The 15,334-nt window shown below is 39.9% G+C and overlaps 1 long non-coding RNA gene across 5 annotated transcripts in view; it reads right to left on the bottom strand.

The window, feature by feature from the left end:
• The window catches only part of LOC105470892 (uncharacterized), a 313,903-nt gene that overhangs the window by 137,438 nt on the left and 161,131 nt on the right, over window positions 1-15,334 (bottom strand). Inside the window, exon 3 of one of the 5 annotated variants that reach the window (XR_011619551.1) lies at window positions 7,523-11,349. The exons of 3 other annotated variants lie outside the window; for them this stretch is intronic. This is a non-coding gene — a long non-coding RNA (uncharacterized lncRNA). One more of the 5 variants, XR_980841.3, reaches the window with a different exon arrangement.

Here is a 15,334-nt window from a genome sequence, read left to right as displayed (position 1 = left end):
TGAGTAAATATCCTGGAGCCCAGCCAAGTAATGAAGCCAGAATTCAGGAAGCTGTTTTGAGTAGATCTGGGATTTTTACAATAAAGGGTCTGTAAGGGATATTCGTGAAAAATGTTGACACTTGATGGCTGTCCTGATTCATTCAGCTACCTAGGTTATCTCTGCCTCTCCTTGACTTGTGTTTTGTCTTTTAAGATGGCAGTCTTGCTATTTTGCCTGGGCTGGTCTTGAACTCCTGGGCTCAAGCAGTTTTCCTGCTTTAGCCTCCTGAGTAGCTGGGGCCACAGGACCACATCACCGTGCCCAGCTCTCTCTGTATCTGTGACTAGGTTATTTTACAACCCCATAAGATAGAAATGAAGTTATAGAAAACTGATAGGAATACAAATAATTATTGTCCATAGAAGTGCAAATTGGATCTAATGGAATGCAACTGATATTTTTCCTGTAGATAGTGACGACTTTTATATCCTTTTGTAAATTCATTTCAGCATTCCATATTTGACTAAAAATGTGTGACACTCCCAGTTTGCTTTTGAATTCATTATAACATCTACCAATTCCCTCATTAATTAATGAGTTAAATAAAGCCTTTGGCATGCATTTATTTTGTATTTATAGGAGAGTCATGAGCATATTTTCTTTAAAAAGGTATTCTTCAGTAGGTCTTAGTGTGCACAATACTTACATTTTATTTATTACATTGACTTTTCTCATTCTACCCTGTTCCCACACCTCACTCAGAATAAATGTAATCTCCTGTGAGCTTCTGAACATCATGAAGAATAACAGCTCATTTTGTAAAGTCCTTTAGTGTTTGCAAACACCTTCACTTTGATCACCTCATTTGATTCCTACAATCAGCCTGGGAGAGCACTCAACATTCGCATTTCACAAATGGGGAAGATGAAGGCCAGAGAAAGAATGTGCTGTATAAAACCGAGGTCTTACATATATATGTGTGTGTGTGTGTGTGCATATATATATATATGTGGCAGAGTCATGACCTCAGTATAAGTTTCCTGTTTCTAAGACCTACGCTCATCCCCTTCATTAAGTTATGTCATATTTCCGTGCGTGTGAAATACTGTGGGTCTGGATGCAAAGCCGGGAGCAGGAGAGCAACTATTTTAGAAAGAAAAGGCCAAGAATTTGGATGTAATTGAAGTTGTGAGAAGTTGCAGTTCCATCACCAGGATTTTTGTTATTCAGCTCCCTTTTTCATTTTTCCCCTTGAGAATAAAAGCCAGTTTTACATGTTAATGGGTTTAATTACTGCATAGAGATCTGAACAGATAGAAAAGTATCAGGCAGTGATGACGCAGTGATGGTCTATTGAGCAGCATTTGAATTAATTTGGAGTTTTCAATGCTGTGATTAGTGTGGTTATTAGTGTTAATACTTGGAGTTCATGTTAACAGGGTGTTACTGTGAATTGGAAGCACTAAAACAGGCCTGATTTCCTAGTATTTGTTTGTTTATTTATTAATCAGTCCATTCATAATTGGTACGGTGCTGACATATAAAACGCCCCCTGCATTCAACTTCTCAGCTTGACTTAATAAAGGCTAATATTGAGTCTCATTTACCCCGGTGCTAATAGGTTGTCCTTATCTATTCTGGTGCCTTCCCTACTGTGGACATTCTCTCCTTTGTCCTCAGACCACCACTGAGAGACAGATAAAGCCTCAGAGCGTGAAGAAACAGCCTGAATGTAGATTAGGATAACAGTTCTTTGTTCACTTGAGCTCTGTGTGATGCTGCAAAAAACATGCCTCCTTTCTGGACTTCAGTTTTCTGCTGAAAGGAAAACTGCGCTTCAGTTTTCAGCTCGGAGGAAATACAGGGATCGTCTAATCTAAACCTCTATACAATAAGAGGTTTTGCATTTCCTTTCAGCTCTGTGGTTCAAGGAGCAAATCAAAATGGAGCAACGACTGGAGAGTCATCAAACTCCAGAGTTGTGACTAAAAGATTATCTACCCTAGGACATTAATTTTACAATAGAGGACAGTGAGATACAAAAGAGGTTAGTGATGTCCAAGGTCAGATAGCAGGTTAAGGTCAGAGCCTGAACCTGATTCAGACATTTTAATTCCTAATCTGGTGCTATTCGCTTCTTTTCATTTAGTTGTCATGTGGTTTTAAAATAGAGTGAATAATATATCAAACTATTTGAATTCCATAAAACTTACACCTCGTTAGTATAAAATGTTAACTTTCGGACATATTTACTCTGCCATCCCCCTCTTAATATGACATTAAATTCCAGCAGAATTCCAAACCCTCAAGTGGCCATCCTAATAAGTAACTGTCATCCTGAGATTGGTGTATAGTGTTCTTATGTGATTATTGTTAATATTTTTATTAAATATGAAATATTCATTTTCCATTCAATTCATTGAATGCTATTCTTTATTTTTTCCTCTACTGGTTGGAATTATACCTTGTATCTCTTTTCTTTTAGGTGTTACCCTTAAATTGTTAATATGCCTACTTAACATTAAAAATGATCTTCATTTAATCAAAATCTTTCTCACATCAGTGTGTAAAACCACCAATAATTCCATAACCCTCATCCTAAATTCCATGTATTTGGAATTGTCAACAGTTTAATTCTACCTCTTTTAAGCATCCCAATCAGTCATTGTTATTTTTTAATATGTTGTGCTTCTTTGGATTTAGATGCATATTATTTATACATTTTCTTATCTTTTTTCTTGCATATAATTTCTCTAACACATTGAAGATAATATTCTATTGTCTTCAGGTTTCTAGGTTTGCTACTAAGAAGTCTGTTGTTTGTCCAGTTTGTTTCGTTGTGTATAATTCCTCTTTTCTCTCTGGTAAATTTTAAGATCTTTTCCTTGTTTTGTTCTGTATTTTCGTTTCAAAGTATCTAGGTGTTACTGGTGGAGGGTGTCCAGGTTCTTGGCCTTTTAAACAAAGAATTGGACAAAATGCACAGACAAAGCAAGGAAAGAATGAAGCAACAAAAGCGGAGATTTATTGAAAATGAAAGCAGACTCCACAGGGTGGGAGCAGGCCTGAGCAAGCAGCTCAAAGGTCTGGTTACAGAATTTTCTGGGGTTTAAATACCCTCTAGAGACTTTCATTGGTTACTTGGTATTTGTCCTATGTAAATGAAGAGGCTGAAGTGAAGTTACAAAGTTATTTACTTGGTATACACTCTATGTAAATGAAGAGGATATTTCCTGTCATAGCTGAAGTGTTTCTGTTTGATTTAGGTCTAGGAAGTCCTTAGGTTCCTTGCCTCCAGGCTCTATTCTCCCACCTCATAGGTATAAATTCGTTTTTCTTTTTGCTGCTCTGAATGTATTGTAAATCTCCAATCTAAAGTTTCATACCTCTCTGCAACTATAAAAAATTCTCAGCCGTTTCTTTAAACTCCTACTAAAAGAATGTTGTCTGCATTCTAATATCCAAAATCTGTCTTCTGTGCACTAATTCTCTCTATAACTGTGTTTAGTCTCCTCTCTAAACTGTCTGGCAAATTTTTGGTTTCAATAATTTTATTTTTTTTGTTTCTGTATGTACTATTTGGCTCTTTCTCAAATCTGCCTATTCTGTTTTCATGAAGTATTATTTTTTCTTACTATTTTATTGTTAATTTCACACCTTTAATTATTTTAAACATTTATTTTGTAGTCTGCATTAGATGTCTTTCTCTCAAGCTCTTAGCATGCAAACTCTCATTTTTTGTATCTGTTTACTCTCATTTTTTTCATGTACATTCTATAATTTTTGAGTGTGAGCACATTTTCAATGATAATATGGAGATGGGTAGAAATTAGATGTGGTCTGGGTTGTGAAAGTGTCCCTGCAGAAAAGCATTGCAGTTGCTTTTGGTAGGTGCCCCCAGAAATATCATGACCCCAGGAACATTTTTTATGTAAATATTAAGGTATAGGAATTACCACAGTGAATAGGTGGTATACTTTTTTTTTTTTTTTTTTTTTTACCCTAAGCTCCTTCATAGAATGGATATGTGAAAGGATTCTCTTTTTATCAACACAGAATCTCAATGAAGACATTATATGCTTCTTTATAACATTCCTGGGTGGGGTGGTATACTGAATAATGGTTGCCAAAGATAATCAGATCCTAATCCCTAGCATTTGTGAATGTTACCTTTTATGGCAAAAAGAGACTTTGCAAATATATTTAAATTAAGGACCTTGAGATAGGGATCCTGGATTATCCTAAATGCAATCACAACTGTCCTTATAAACAGGGAGGCAGAGAGAAATTTGACCACGAAGAGGAGAATGTGATTTGAAGATGGAAGCAGATATTGGAATGACACATTTTGAAAACAGAAGGGGCCGTGAGACAAAGTACGCAAGGAAGGCACCTCTAGAGGTTGGAAGAGGCAAGGAAACACAATGTCTTCCAGAGTCTCCCAAGAGAACACAGTTCTGCCAATCCCTTGATTTTAGACTTCTGGCCTCCAGAAATGTAAAAGAATTAATGTATTGTTTCAAGACATGACGTTTGTGGTAATTTGTTACAGCAGTAATAGGAACAGCTTGACTTAATAAAACAAAGTCTTTCTAGCCCCCTTTGACTGAGAGTGCAGTATTTCAAAAGTCTCTGCATGGAAACTTGACTGGATTTTCCATGAAGGCTAAGTTTGAGGATGTGGTCACTTCTACCAAGTCAAGCTGGGAAGATATCGGATGACAACACACCACACACACAAAAAAAATCAGTGGTAAAAAAATCAGACTTGAGAAGGAAATAAAATACATGATTCCATGATTCTGATCCTTTTTTATTAGCCAAATCAATGATCTCAGATAATATATCACAGTTGTCAGGGAAGTGGGGATAGAAGATGGTGTTTGTATTCCATATGTTTTATAAATTTTCACATGAACAGAGAAAAGCAACTTGGGTAAATTAGTTTCAATTTTCTCATGTGTAATGGAACTAATAATAGTGCTTCTCTCACATAATCATGGTGAGGTACCAATTTGATGGTGCATCTAAAGTGCCTGGAATATATATGCCTTTGCCTTGCATAGGCTAAGGATCTTTGAGGGGCTTGATCCAGTATTTTTGTCCAAGAATTATGGGAAGAGAATGGAGTGACCCAAAAGCATTTATAAGAAGTTTTCTCAACTAAAAAAAGAAATACAAATGAAGTTTTGGAATTCATCACCAAAGCTTTGGAAAACAGAAAGTTCTGTTAATTTTGGAAGGAGAAGGGGCCAGTTTAAAATGGAAGATGCTAATGTGATTGCTATGTTGTTCATTCAACAAAAATGTGCCTGCAGGGTGGTTAACTTATGCTAAGTGCTGCAAGGGAAGCAGACGTCAACAGCAACCACACTCTTCTCGTTTAGAACATTCAAATGAACTGTTGTAGCAGTTCACAATGTTGCAAGTGAATTCCATCAGCATCCTCTGAGATGGAGAATCCAGAAACTACTTATCAGCATTTTATGGATGAGGAAACTGACCTTCAGTTTTAACAGGGTCAAAGCTGGCTCTCTACCACCTCTCCTAATTCAATGCAGTTGACCCCGTATCATAGACAACAGGATGAGATCTCTCATCTCAAAGGATTTACAATCAGTAAGGAAAACAAGATGGATAGAAAGAGGGGTGGATACCACAAGGTAAAAAGTGACAATCACAATAGATAAAAGGAGAAATGAATAAGGAGCTTCAAGATATTAGGAAGTCTGTGACAAGGATGAGAGAGGAGTGCCTGGTAAAGCACAGCAGAAAAGCACTGTGGAGGGGCAATGAAACATATGCATTTTAAAGTTCTTTGCCTTAAAAAATAAAAGCTAATGGTCCAATAATAATACAAATGATTTCTTACTATGCCAGCATGTTCCATCATATTCTTCATTCCACAAACAATTATTGTGCATGCACTTACCATACATGAGGAACTGGTAACACTGAAAAAAAAGTTATGATGTACCACAGTACTACCCTGATTTAGGGAAAAGAGCACTACACTATGTCACCAGGAGACCTGCACTCCAGCCCTGACACCGTGAGTAACATAGGATAATGTGTTTCCTCTTTACCTTTGTTTCTTCTTCCACACATTAGCAATCTAAAATTCCTTTGCTGCTCTATCATTCTTAATCTGAATGATGAGACATTTATCTACTCTGTTGTCTTCTCTTTCATTACTCTCTTATTTTCATTGTCTTACATGATTTTCCTTTCCTCCTTTCCTCTTATTTTTTTCTCCTCTTTCTTTCAGGATGGCCCCTCCTCTCTCCTCCCTACTGGTTATTCTGCTTCTCACGTTCAGTGTCTGCATCTTTTCTTCTTCATTACCTAAGTACATGTAAATTGGTCAAGTTGCTGATGCGGAAGCAATCTTTAAAATTGGTTAAAATATGCCAACGTCAAATATGACGAATTCTTCCACTTTTGGACTCCTCATGATTTTAATCAACCAAAATCAGTCAGTTGAGAAATGACAACATGAGGTCCAAATTCCCTTAGCATCAATTTTTTTCTTGTTTTGTCCTTTGATGATGATGGTAAGTGTGTGTGTCTGTGTGTGTGTGTGCATTGTGTTCACTAGAGTTGTTAGTAGGTTCAGGCATTATTTAACCCATCAAGTAACAGTGAGCCCTTGCTATGTTCCAGGCACTGACCGAATAGCTGGGGATGGGGAAGATTTAAAAAAAAAAAGAAAACAAAACAAAACAACAACAGCATCTCAAGTCTGCAGTCAGAATGAGACTTGGGGATGTGGTGGAGGTGAACATACGTACATGGTTAGGAATAAAGAAAGAAGCTTTGGATGCATAATGAGGATATTGTGGCCCATGCCGCAGGAATGCCTGGCTCTTGTCTTCAGCACAGGTTTCTTGGATGTTGCTGAACACACAGTAAATTGCAACAGCATGGGAAGAAAATTGCCACTTTGCCACTGAGGCTGGGGCCTGTAATCCATGATAAGGGGCTATCTGGTCAAACCTGATTCAGAGAATGTAATTTAGGCCTATTGACTACCTTCCTAAGCACCAAATCTGGGACTAATACATTTAGAAATACCCATGGAGAGAGAAAGAGAATTAGGCCCCAGAGGGACCTTAAGCTCATTTAATAAGTTAAGCTGAAGACCAACAAAGCTGGCCAATCTGGCCTGGAGCCAGACATTTCCTGGACTTCGGGCAAAAAAGCAAGAGAGAACACAGCATATGGCTGTAGCTTGGACTAGGTAGAATAAGCCAGGCCGCAAGGAAACTGGGCTTACTTGGTGTCTCTGCTGAAGGTACAGGGAGGCAGAGGCTTCCAAGTCATTTATATTTTCTGAAAGGGTCCATTGCTCTCCCAGGCAAGCAAAGCCAGAGGTCCCTTTCCAATTCTACGCAACAGATTTTTTTTTACGAATAGATATAGCAACTCAGGGCACACCAGTAAATGCTCGAGAATCCAGCCCCTGGTGGGCTGGCTGAGAAGTCCTCTGACACAGTGGCACTGGCTCAGTGGCTGGCTTTCTACTGTAATTTGTCAATTTTCTTCTTTTTGGAAGTGGAAGTAGCTGGAGAGGAAATGCTTCCTATCATCCTCCATTAAGACAGGAGGAGTTACTGGTCTGATGCAGCCTGACTGAGTTTATTTATTTTATTTTATAAATATTTTTTGAGACAGAGTTTCACTCTTGTTGTCCAAGCTAGAGTGTAATGGTGTGATCTCGGCTCACTGCAACCTCCACTTCCCGGCTTCAAGCGGTTCTCCCGGCTCAGCCTCCCATTGGTCAGGCTGGTCTCGAACTCCCGACCTCAGGTGATCTGCCCGCCTCTGCCTCCCAAAGCTGACAGAGTTTATGAGAGGAGCAAGAACATTCTTTCCTCCAACAGAGACCTGGATATAAGACTTTGCTAATGAAGTGCACAGGTTTAGGATGAAGCAGTAGGGTCACCCCTATTTCAGTTTATAAAAGAAAGTTTGGGAACATGGGTAAAGAATTGTATCTGGATAATGTGGTGAATTATATTCTGATTTCTGAGTAAATGCTTAGATAAGCAAAATGGCATAACCAAGGCCACGCTGCAGAACCAATGCACAAATGGATCTTCTGGCTCCAACTCCAGGGCTTTTTCCATTTCACCACAGCTGCCAGGGGAATAGACAGCAGTCTAGGCAAATTGTAGCAGCAAGGGTCACAGCAGGTGGGCAGAGTGTCTGGGAAAAGGCTGCTCATGGAAGATGGGATCCCTGTCCTTACAGAGAAGACAGGACAGAGGAAAATGGAAAAAGCACAGCAAAGGCCCAAACAGAGAGGGGTGAGGGGCAAAACTGGCTTTCCGTGAAGAACCAGAGACACATAGACCAGAAGGGAGGACTGGGTGGGGTTTGGCTGCATGCCACAGTAGAAAGCCAGCCACTGAGCCAGTGCCACTGTGTCAGAGGACTCCTGCAGCCAGCCCACCAGGGGCTGGATTCTTGAGCATTTACTGGTGTGCCCTGAGTTGCTATATCCATTCATATAAAAACATCTGTTGCACAAAATTGAAAAGGGACCTCTGGCTTTGCTTGCCTAGAAGAGAGATGGACCCTTTCAGAAAACATAAATGACTTGGAAGCCTCTGCCTCCCTGTACCTTCAGCAGGTGCTCCACAAGTACGTCTCTTGCCTAAACTGCACCAGAGTAGACAATGTCTTACACGCTGCTATGAACAGAGGGGTTATTATAGTCAGAGCATCAGTAAAAGTGGAATTAGGGGGGATCACCCTCCTTAAACATCAATACATTTACCTATCGGAAAGCTCATATGCCTCACGTTCCAGATGCTTACTGTGGCCTTGCTGACAGAGATTTGAATATGACCAGGGTTAGAATACTGTAGCTTTGGAGTTAGATTATGGTTTGAAGTCTGGTGTTGCCACTCCATGGTATAAACTTTTACCCCAAGCACTCTTATTTTTTCCCATAAGAAGTTCTTATAGCTGTCATGGCATCCCCTCTCCCTCGACTTGTTACAAAGATTAAAGGTCGTAACATGTGAGGTTAGTGCTGTTAGAGAGTCAAGAGAAAAAGGGTCCATCCCCACCTGAGCCTGGGACACAGTCAGAGGTGACAGTGCAGAGTAGCTCCATGATTCTGTGTAAGTATTTAACTTCTCTGACCTTCATCTGTAAAGCAAAGATAAAAATACCCACTTCAAATTATTTATCTAAGGATAAGATGAAATAATCTTGTGTACATAGCATTTGGACATAGTATGTGCTCAGTTAAAGGTGGCTTTATTCTTGTTAGTGTCATATGTTATCCTCTACAATATAAAATATATTATCTACCATAGAATAGTGATTCCTGAACTCTAATGTACATGAGACTCACCTATGGAGTTTGTTAAAGATGTGGATTTTCAGTCTCATCTCACTTCAAATGATTTTGAGGGGTGATCCTGAAACATGCATTTTAGTGAGTATTCTCAGGTGATTTTGGTGAAGTCATTCAATGATCATACTTGGAAAAATATTGCTATAGAATTATATATTAAATAGAAAACCTGGCTTTGGTTCATGGCTATCAAAACTGTCTAGGTTAGACCTATGTCCTAAAAATGTCCAAATCCCCTTTCTTTCCCTTCTCCCCTGTCTCCAAGCATGACAGAAGCATCAGTTGTTTAAAATAAGCTGCTACTATTATTAGCATCACCTTTGGATACGTCTTGGAAGAGTAGCTCTCAACCTTGGAAGCATATTAGAATCGCTTGGAAAGCTTTCAATCATCCTGATGCCCAGGTCAAACCCCTGACCAATTAAGTAGGAATCCCCAGGTGGACCCAGGCACTGGGGTTTTGGAAGCTTGCCTGGTGATTTCAATGTGCAGCCAGATTGAGAACCACTGCTCTAGATCCACTTTCCCCCAAATCCCTTCAAATATTCTCCCTAATCTGGTTTCCATCCCATGCCTTCTATCTTGGAATTTCTTCTCTTTCAAATTCTTTAGCTGAGTCCACTCAGCAAGTTTCCTGGTTTTGTTTGGATTTTTCCTGATGCCCTGATACCTCTTACCTGTCTCCATTTGGCACTGATGTGCTACTCGCCACTCTGTTCAAGCCTGCAGGACACCTGGGATAGCTCCTCCTTGTCTTGGAAAAAGAGGATCACACGTGCCACTGTCTTTCAAACTGTTTTGCCATTTGCTCCTGCCACAGCGTTTTTCTTACTCTTGCCGACTTATCCTGCTGGAACTCATGCAGAGTTCTCCTCCCTTGAGCAGCCACCTCTGACTATCCCAGGCTCAGGTAGATGGACCCTTTTTCTCTTGATTCTCTAATAGCACTAACCTCACATGTTATGACATTTCATCTGTGTAACAAGTCGAGGGAGAGGGGATGCCACAGCAGCTGTAAGAACTTCTTGTGGGAAAAAATATGAGTGCTTGGGGCAAAATTTCATACCAAGAGGAGTAAAAACCAGTTCAGAAATGCATTTTCAAAATCAAAGAGGGATTGCTAAGCATTCCAGAGAGAAGAAAGGAAGTCATCCACTCTGCAATATGACCTACACTATGATTTTCTCAAAATCCTGAGTGTATTCTATAAAATTATTACAAAATAGTCTATAAGAGTAGATTTCTTAGGGCACAGCTAGTGGGTCTGTGTCCAGGGAATTGCAGGGAAAAACAGGTCATCTGAGCACTGGCATAAAGACAAGAATAAGCAGAGGGCTCTCACGGAAACCTTAGAGAGGGCTTTAGACTATCACGGGTTGTGGAATGTGTGTTAAGGCCAGATTTAACCATACCTATAATGAGCAGAGAGGCCGCATCCATTATCAGAATTCTTTTTAAGCATTCTCTACGCCCACTAAACTGTGGGTTTTCTGATAGAAGGGCCTATCTCCATGCATCCCCGTTTTCTGGGCACAAGTCTTGGCACATAGCATACTCTAAATAAATCTTTGGAGAATGAATGACATAGAAAGAATATAATATAGGCTTTTATTTCCCCCCTAAGTTTCAAGGGAGCATGAAGGAGTCGTTACTGTTTGTGGCTCTTTTATGGCTCAGGCTAAATTCTCCTTTATTCCCCACTTAGATGCTATTGAACTTGTTTCTCCAAACTCTGTCATTCAAAATTTGATTAATTTGAGCTCAGAATGACATTTCAAAATCCCCTATTCCCAAACACATAGCTCATCAAAAACACCTCCCACTATTTACAATTCCACTTCATTGAAATATGATGATGCCAGGCAGACAGCAATGTGTATTCAGTGGAATTCAATTTTCCTGATCACTGGCTCCATCGATCAGTCTGTTTGCAAAGGGCTGATGCAAGCATTCATCCACTTCATACAGATGGTGGGTGAACCACTCTCCTATTATTTCTGCAAGTGAAAAAGGTTGTTAAACTATAATGATGGTATTCTGAAGGATCACTTTATTATTGTTGTTTTAAGCTTTATTGAGTTCATATCAAGGGCCAGGAGTTTTCACTATGTGTTCATATTCAATCTTTACAATTGACATTTTGCGGGTGAAGAATCTGAGATTTAGAGAACTTAGGTGAATTGTCCACAGTTACAGAGCTGGCAATGTGTGGAACCAGAATTCAAACACAGTTCTTGTGATTTCAAAATTGAATACTATCCATTATACTTGGTTCTCCCCTTGGCAGTTGTCTTGGGGCTGAGGCAGGGAAGCTAGAAAGAAGTGACTGAGAAAGGAATACCAGATAGTCTGAAAAGGAAAAAAAACTACAGTGGCTTATTATTCAACATATTCACCACCTGTCACTCTCTCCTGGGATCCCACCGTGGCTAAATAAGCATTTGTTACTGCAGCCAGAAGGCTACACTTGGCCACAGGCCTGCCTCTTCCCACATGTTGTAAGATCCTTGAGACAGTGCACGCAAAACACAAACACACACACTCAGGGCAGTGGCCAGGCCCAGAGGAGCTGGTAGCATGATGAGCACATGTGGTGTCAGAGAAGAGGTGTCTCGAGGGAAGGAATCTATGTGACTCTTACAGGCAAGCAGAGTCTTCACCAGAGGTAATGGTTTGGGCATCTGCCTTAGACAGAGGACAGAAAACAGGCCTGGGAGAGACCCATCCAGAATTCCAGTCTACCTAGTAGTGTTGCCAACATGAATCCCCCTGAGGATAAAATCTTTCTAACCCAGGCAGAGCCAGGAAAGTGCTCTGCAGGACCCATCTCAGTCCCACAATTCAGGAAGCATACTACTGTATCTTCAAAACTTCACTAAACGTTCCTTGTTGTTCATTGTTGTATCAATAGACCCCTTCTACTTCATAGCTACCCTCAATGCATGAAATGCATGGAAAAAAATCTAAAAGAGAATTATATTTTTGATTCATAGGTAAAGTTGGAGAAAAATTGGGAGCATGCTCCTCTTCTCTCTCTTTTTTGTTTTTTTGGTGACAAGAGTATCACTCTGTCACCCAGGCTGGAGTACAGCGGTGTGATCTTGGCTCACCACAACCTCCGCCTCCTGGATTCAAGTGATTCTCCTGCCTCAACCTCCCGAGTAGCTGGGACTACAGGTGTGTGCCACCACGCCCAGCTAATTTTTTATTTGTTTGTTTGTTTGTTTTTTGTTTATGTTTTATTTTTTAGTAGAGATGGGGTTTTGCCACATTGGCCAGGCTGGTCTCAAACTCCTGACTTCAGGTCCGCCCGCCTTGGTCTCCCAAAGTGCTGGGATTACAGGCGTGAGCCATCGTGTCTGGCACTTCTCTCTTTTTAGGCAGTAATTCTAGCTGTTATCAAGAATAAAACTGGTCAATACTTGTCCTCAGTTTCTCTGAAAACTGAATTATGCATCATGACAATTCCCTTCTCTAGTAGGAGAGGCTTTCAAAGTAATCATTTTCTTTATTAGCAAGTGTGGGTGTTTTCATAGACTTCTGGATTTGTTTCCAGGGTCTGGTTAACAAAGATAGGATCTTGTATGGCACTCACAGCAAATCTGAAATAGGTGGGGCTAATACTATCTGTTCTTTCTATTTTGCAGACACTCATGAAACTGAGGCTCAGAGAATGTGCATGACTTACTCAAGCTCACACAGCTAAGTAACAATTATACTCGGATGATATCCGGGTGTTCTGTTGTCCAGTCCAATATCATGTTGTACATTAAGGCTTGAGTCATGCCAGCATCCCTATGATCGCAGTCACACTTTAATCCAACCTCGAATCCTTAAACCTTAATATTAATTTCTCTTAGAAAAATAAAACATGGTAGACCCAAAATACTGTACTGAATACAATCTGACACCACTCTGAACAGAGAACCTCCAGGAAGCCATTCTGGTGGGTGGCGAAAGGTCACAGGAGGTGCGGTGTTTGAAAAACCAATACAGATTTCAACAATCAGGTTATTAAGCAAAAACTCTTAGATAAGCTTTCTAATCCTATCAAGGGCTTACTCCTATTCCCCACTCAGGTGGCAAAGTTCAATTACATTATAGGTCAAAATAAACACTGCAGGGGAAAGATTTTATTGTTTTGCTCTCATTCAGGCTAAGTATTTGACTCCTTTTGGACAGCAAGCATCAGCGTTTCAAAAGCGTGTGTGTGTAAGAGAGAGAGATGGAGTGAGGATATCTGTACTGTTTTCAAGTCCTGGCTATTATATAGTAAATTTTAAATGTTGTCTTAAACTTAGTTAATCGGTCTGATTGATATGTTCCAGTTGTCAAAAAAAAAAGGAAAAAATAAAAAACAAACAAAAGGGGAGCAAAAATAGAAATATTTGAAAAAAGAAGGGCATATGAACATAGATACATGTATTATCTTTACAATGTTTATAGTACAGTTTATAAAGCAATTTTACCCACATACATTGCTACTTTATTCCTCAACACTACTCCATGTACAAAGTAGGCAGGGTAAGTACACATACCAGGATTTTAAAAAGATAAACAGAAAGGCAGACTCAGATCTAGAGTCCTGTTTGGGAGCCTCTAGTTCATGTCATTTTTACATGAATATTAGCCTTCCATTACATAGTGTTTGCCAGTATAAGACACCACTAAAACTGCTTTATGTTGACTCACAAAATATATAGCTGTACCTACTCTGATTCAAAATGGAATTGAACTTTATCAGTTTTATACAAACCACGTATTTAGTTTTATACAAACTGAAATATTCCATGGTGGGGAAGGAGTGTCAATTTAGGGGGGAAAAAAGTGAACCATTGGCTATGGCTATATAAATAATACAATTTTCAATGATCGTGCTGCATTTGCACAACACTAAACATTTTAAAAAATACTTTCTCACATGCAGTACGTTTCATTCTCACTGGAGCCCCACGAAGTGTCACTTTCCCCATTAGACATGGGGTAGCAGGAGCTGAGGCTTTGTGTTCTGGAACTAAGTCAAATTAGTGATGCATGCCCAGTGGTGCAGGTGGGTGGCAGATCTTGTAGGTGGTAGATGTTGGGGAAAATGGGAAGAGTAAGGACTGTAAAGTGGAGTGGCGTGGAGAGAGAACCCTAGTGGGGCAGGTGGCTCAGTCGACGAAGTCCTTAGATGTGAAGTGAAGACTTGGTCTGAGTAGCAGTGGGATTCATCCTTTTGCTTTGTGCTTTAGCCTTTGATGACATCCATCTCCCTCACCTGCCAGATTTATGTTCTTTCATCATGAACCCATTATGTGCTCAAGAGACTGTGCACTGCAGATACTGTCCTGGCAGAGCCCTTATAATTCTACCTGCAGCCACGCTCAGAATCCAATCAAGAAAAGAAGGCCAGTGGGGTGGGAGCTGGGAGACCAGCAGCCATTGTCTCCTGTGGCAACCCGATGGGGTGGAAAATTCACAGGGATGCACAGGCTGAAATGTGTGTGTCCACTGAATTCATGGTGACAGCTCTGCTACCTCCATGGCTGGGCACTGGGGTCATCCACCCAATTCAGTCCCTGAGTTGCCGGTGTCTTGGGGCAAGGTGAAGTCACAGAGTGTGGGCCAGGAGTTGGGTTTCCAACTATCACTCAGCAAATATACCCAGCCTTATCATTTAATTTTTCACTTTAACAATTACTTACCAAGCACTGAAAATTAGCACCATGTCAAAAGCTGAATACAAGAGTAAACTTTTATTTATTTTGCAAATACTTATGCAACACTTACTACATGCTATACAGTGGTTTAATTGCTTTATTATTAATAAACAACTTAATCTTCACTCCAATAATAAGAGGAATATTATTATCCTCATTTCACAGATGAAAAAACTAAGATACAGAAAAGTTTAGAAACTTGTTTGAGATCACACAGCTAGTGACATTTACAGCTGGAATTTGAATCTATGCTGTATAGCTCCAGAGTGGATACTATTAA

The sequence above is a fragment of the Macaca nemestrina genome, chromosome 2 (genome assembly GCF_043159975.1).
Source record: "Macaca nemestrina isolate mMacNem1 chromosome 2, mMacNem.hap1, whole genome shotgun sequence".
Lineage (NCBI taxonomy): Eukaryota > Metazoa > Chordata > Mammalia > Primates > Cercopithecidae > Macaca > Macaca nemestrina.
The sequence above is the reverse complement of the archived record's forward strand: the minus strand, read 5'-3'. Positions and strand labels throughout refer to the sequence as shown.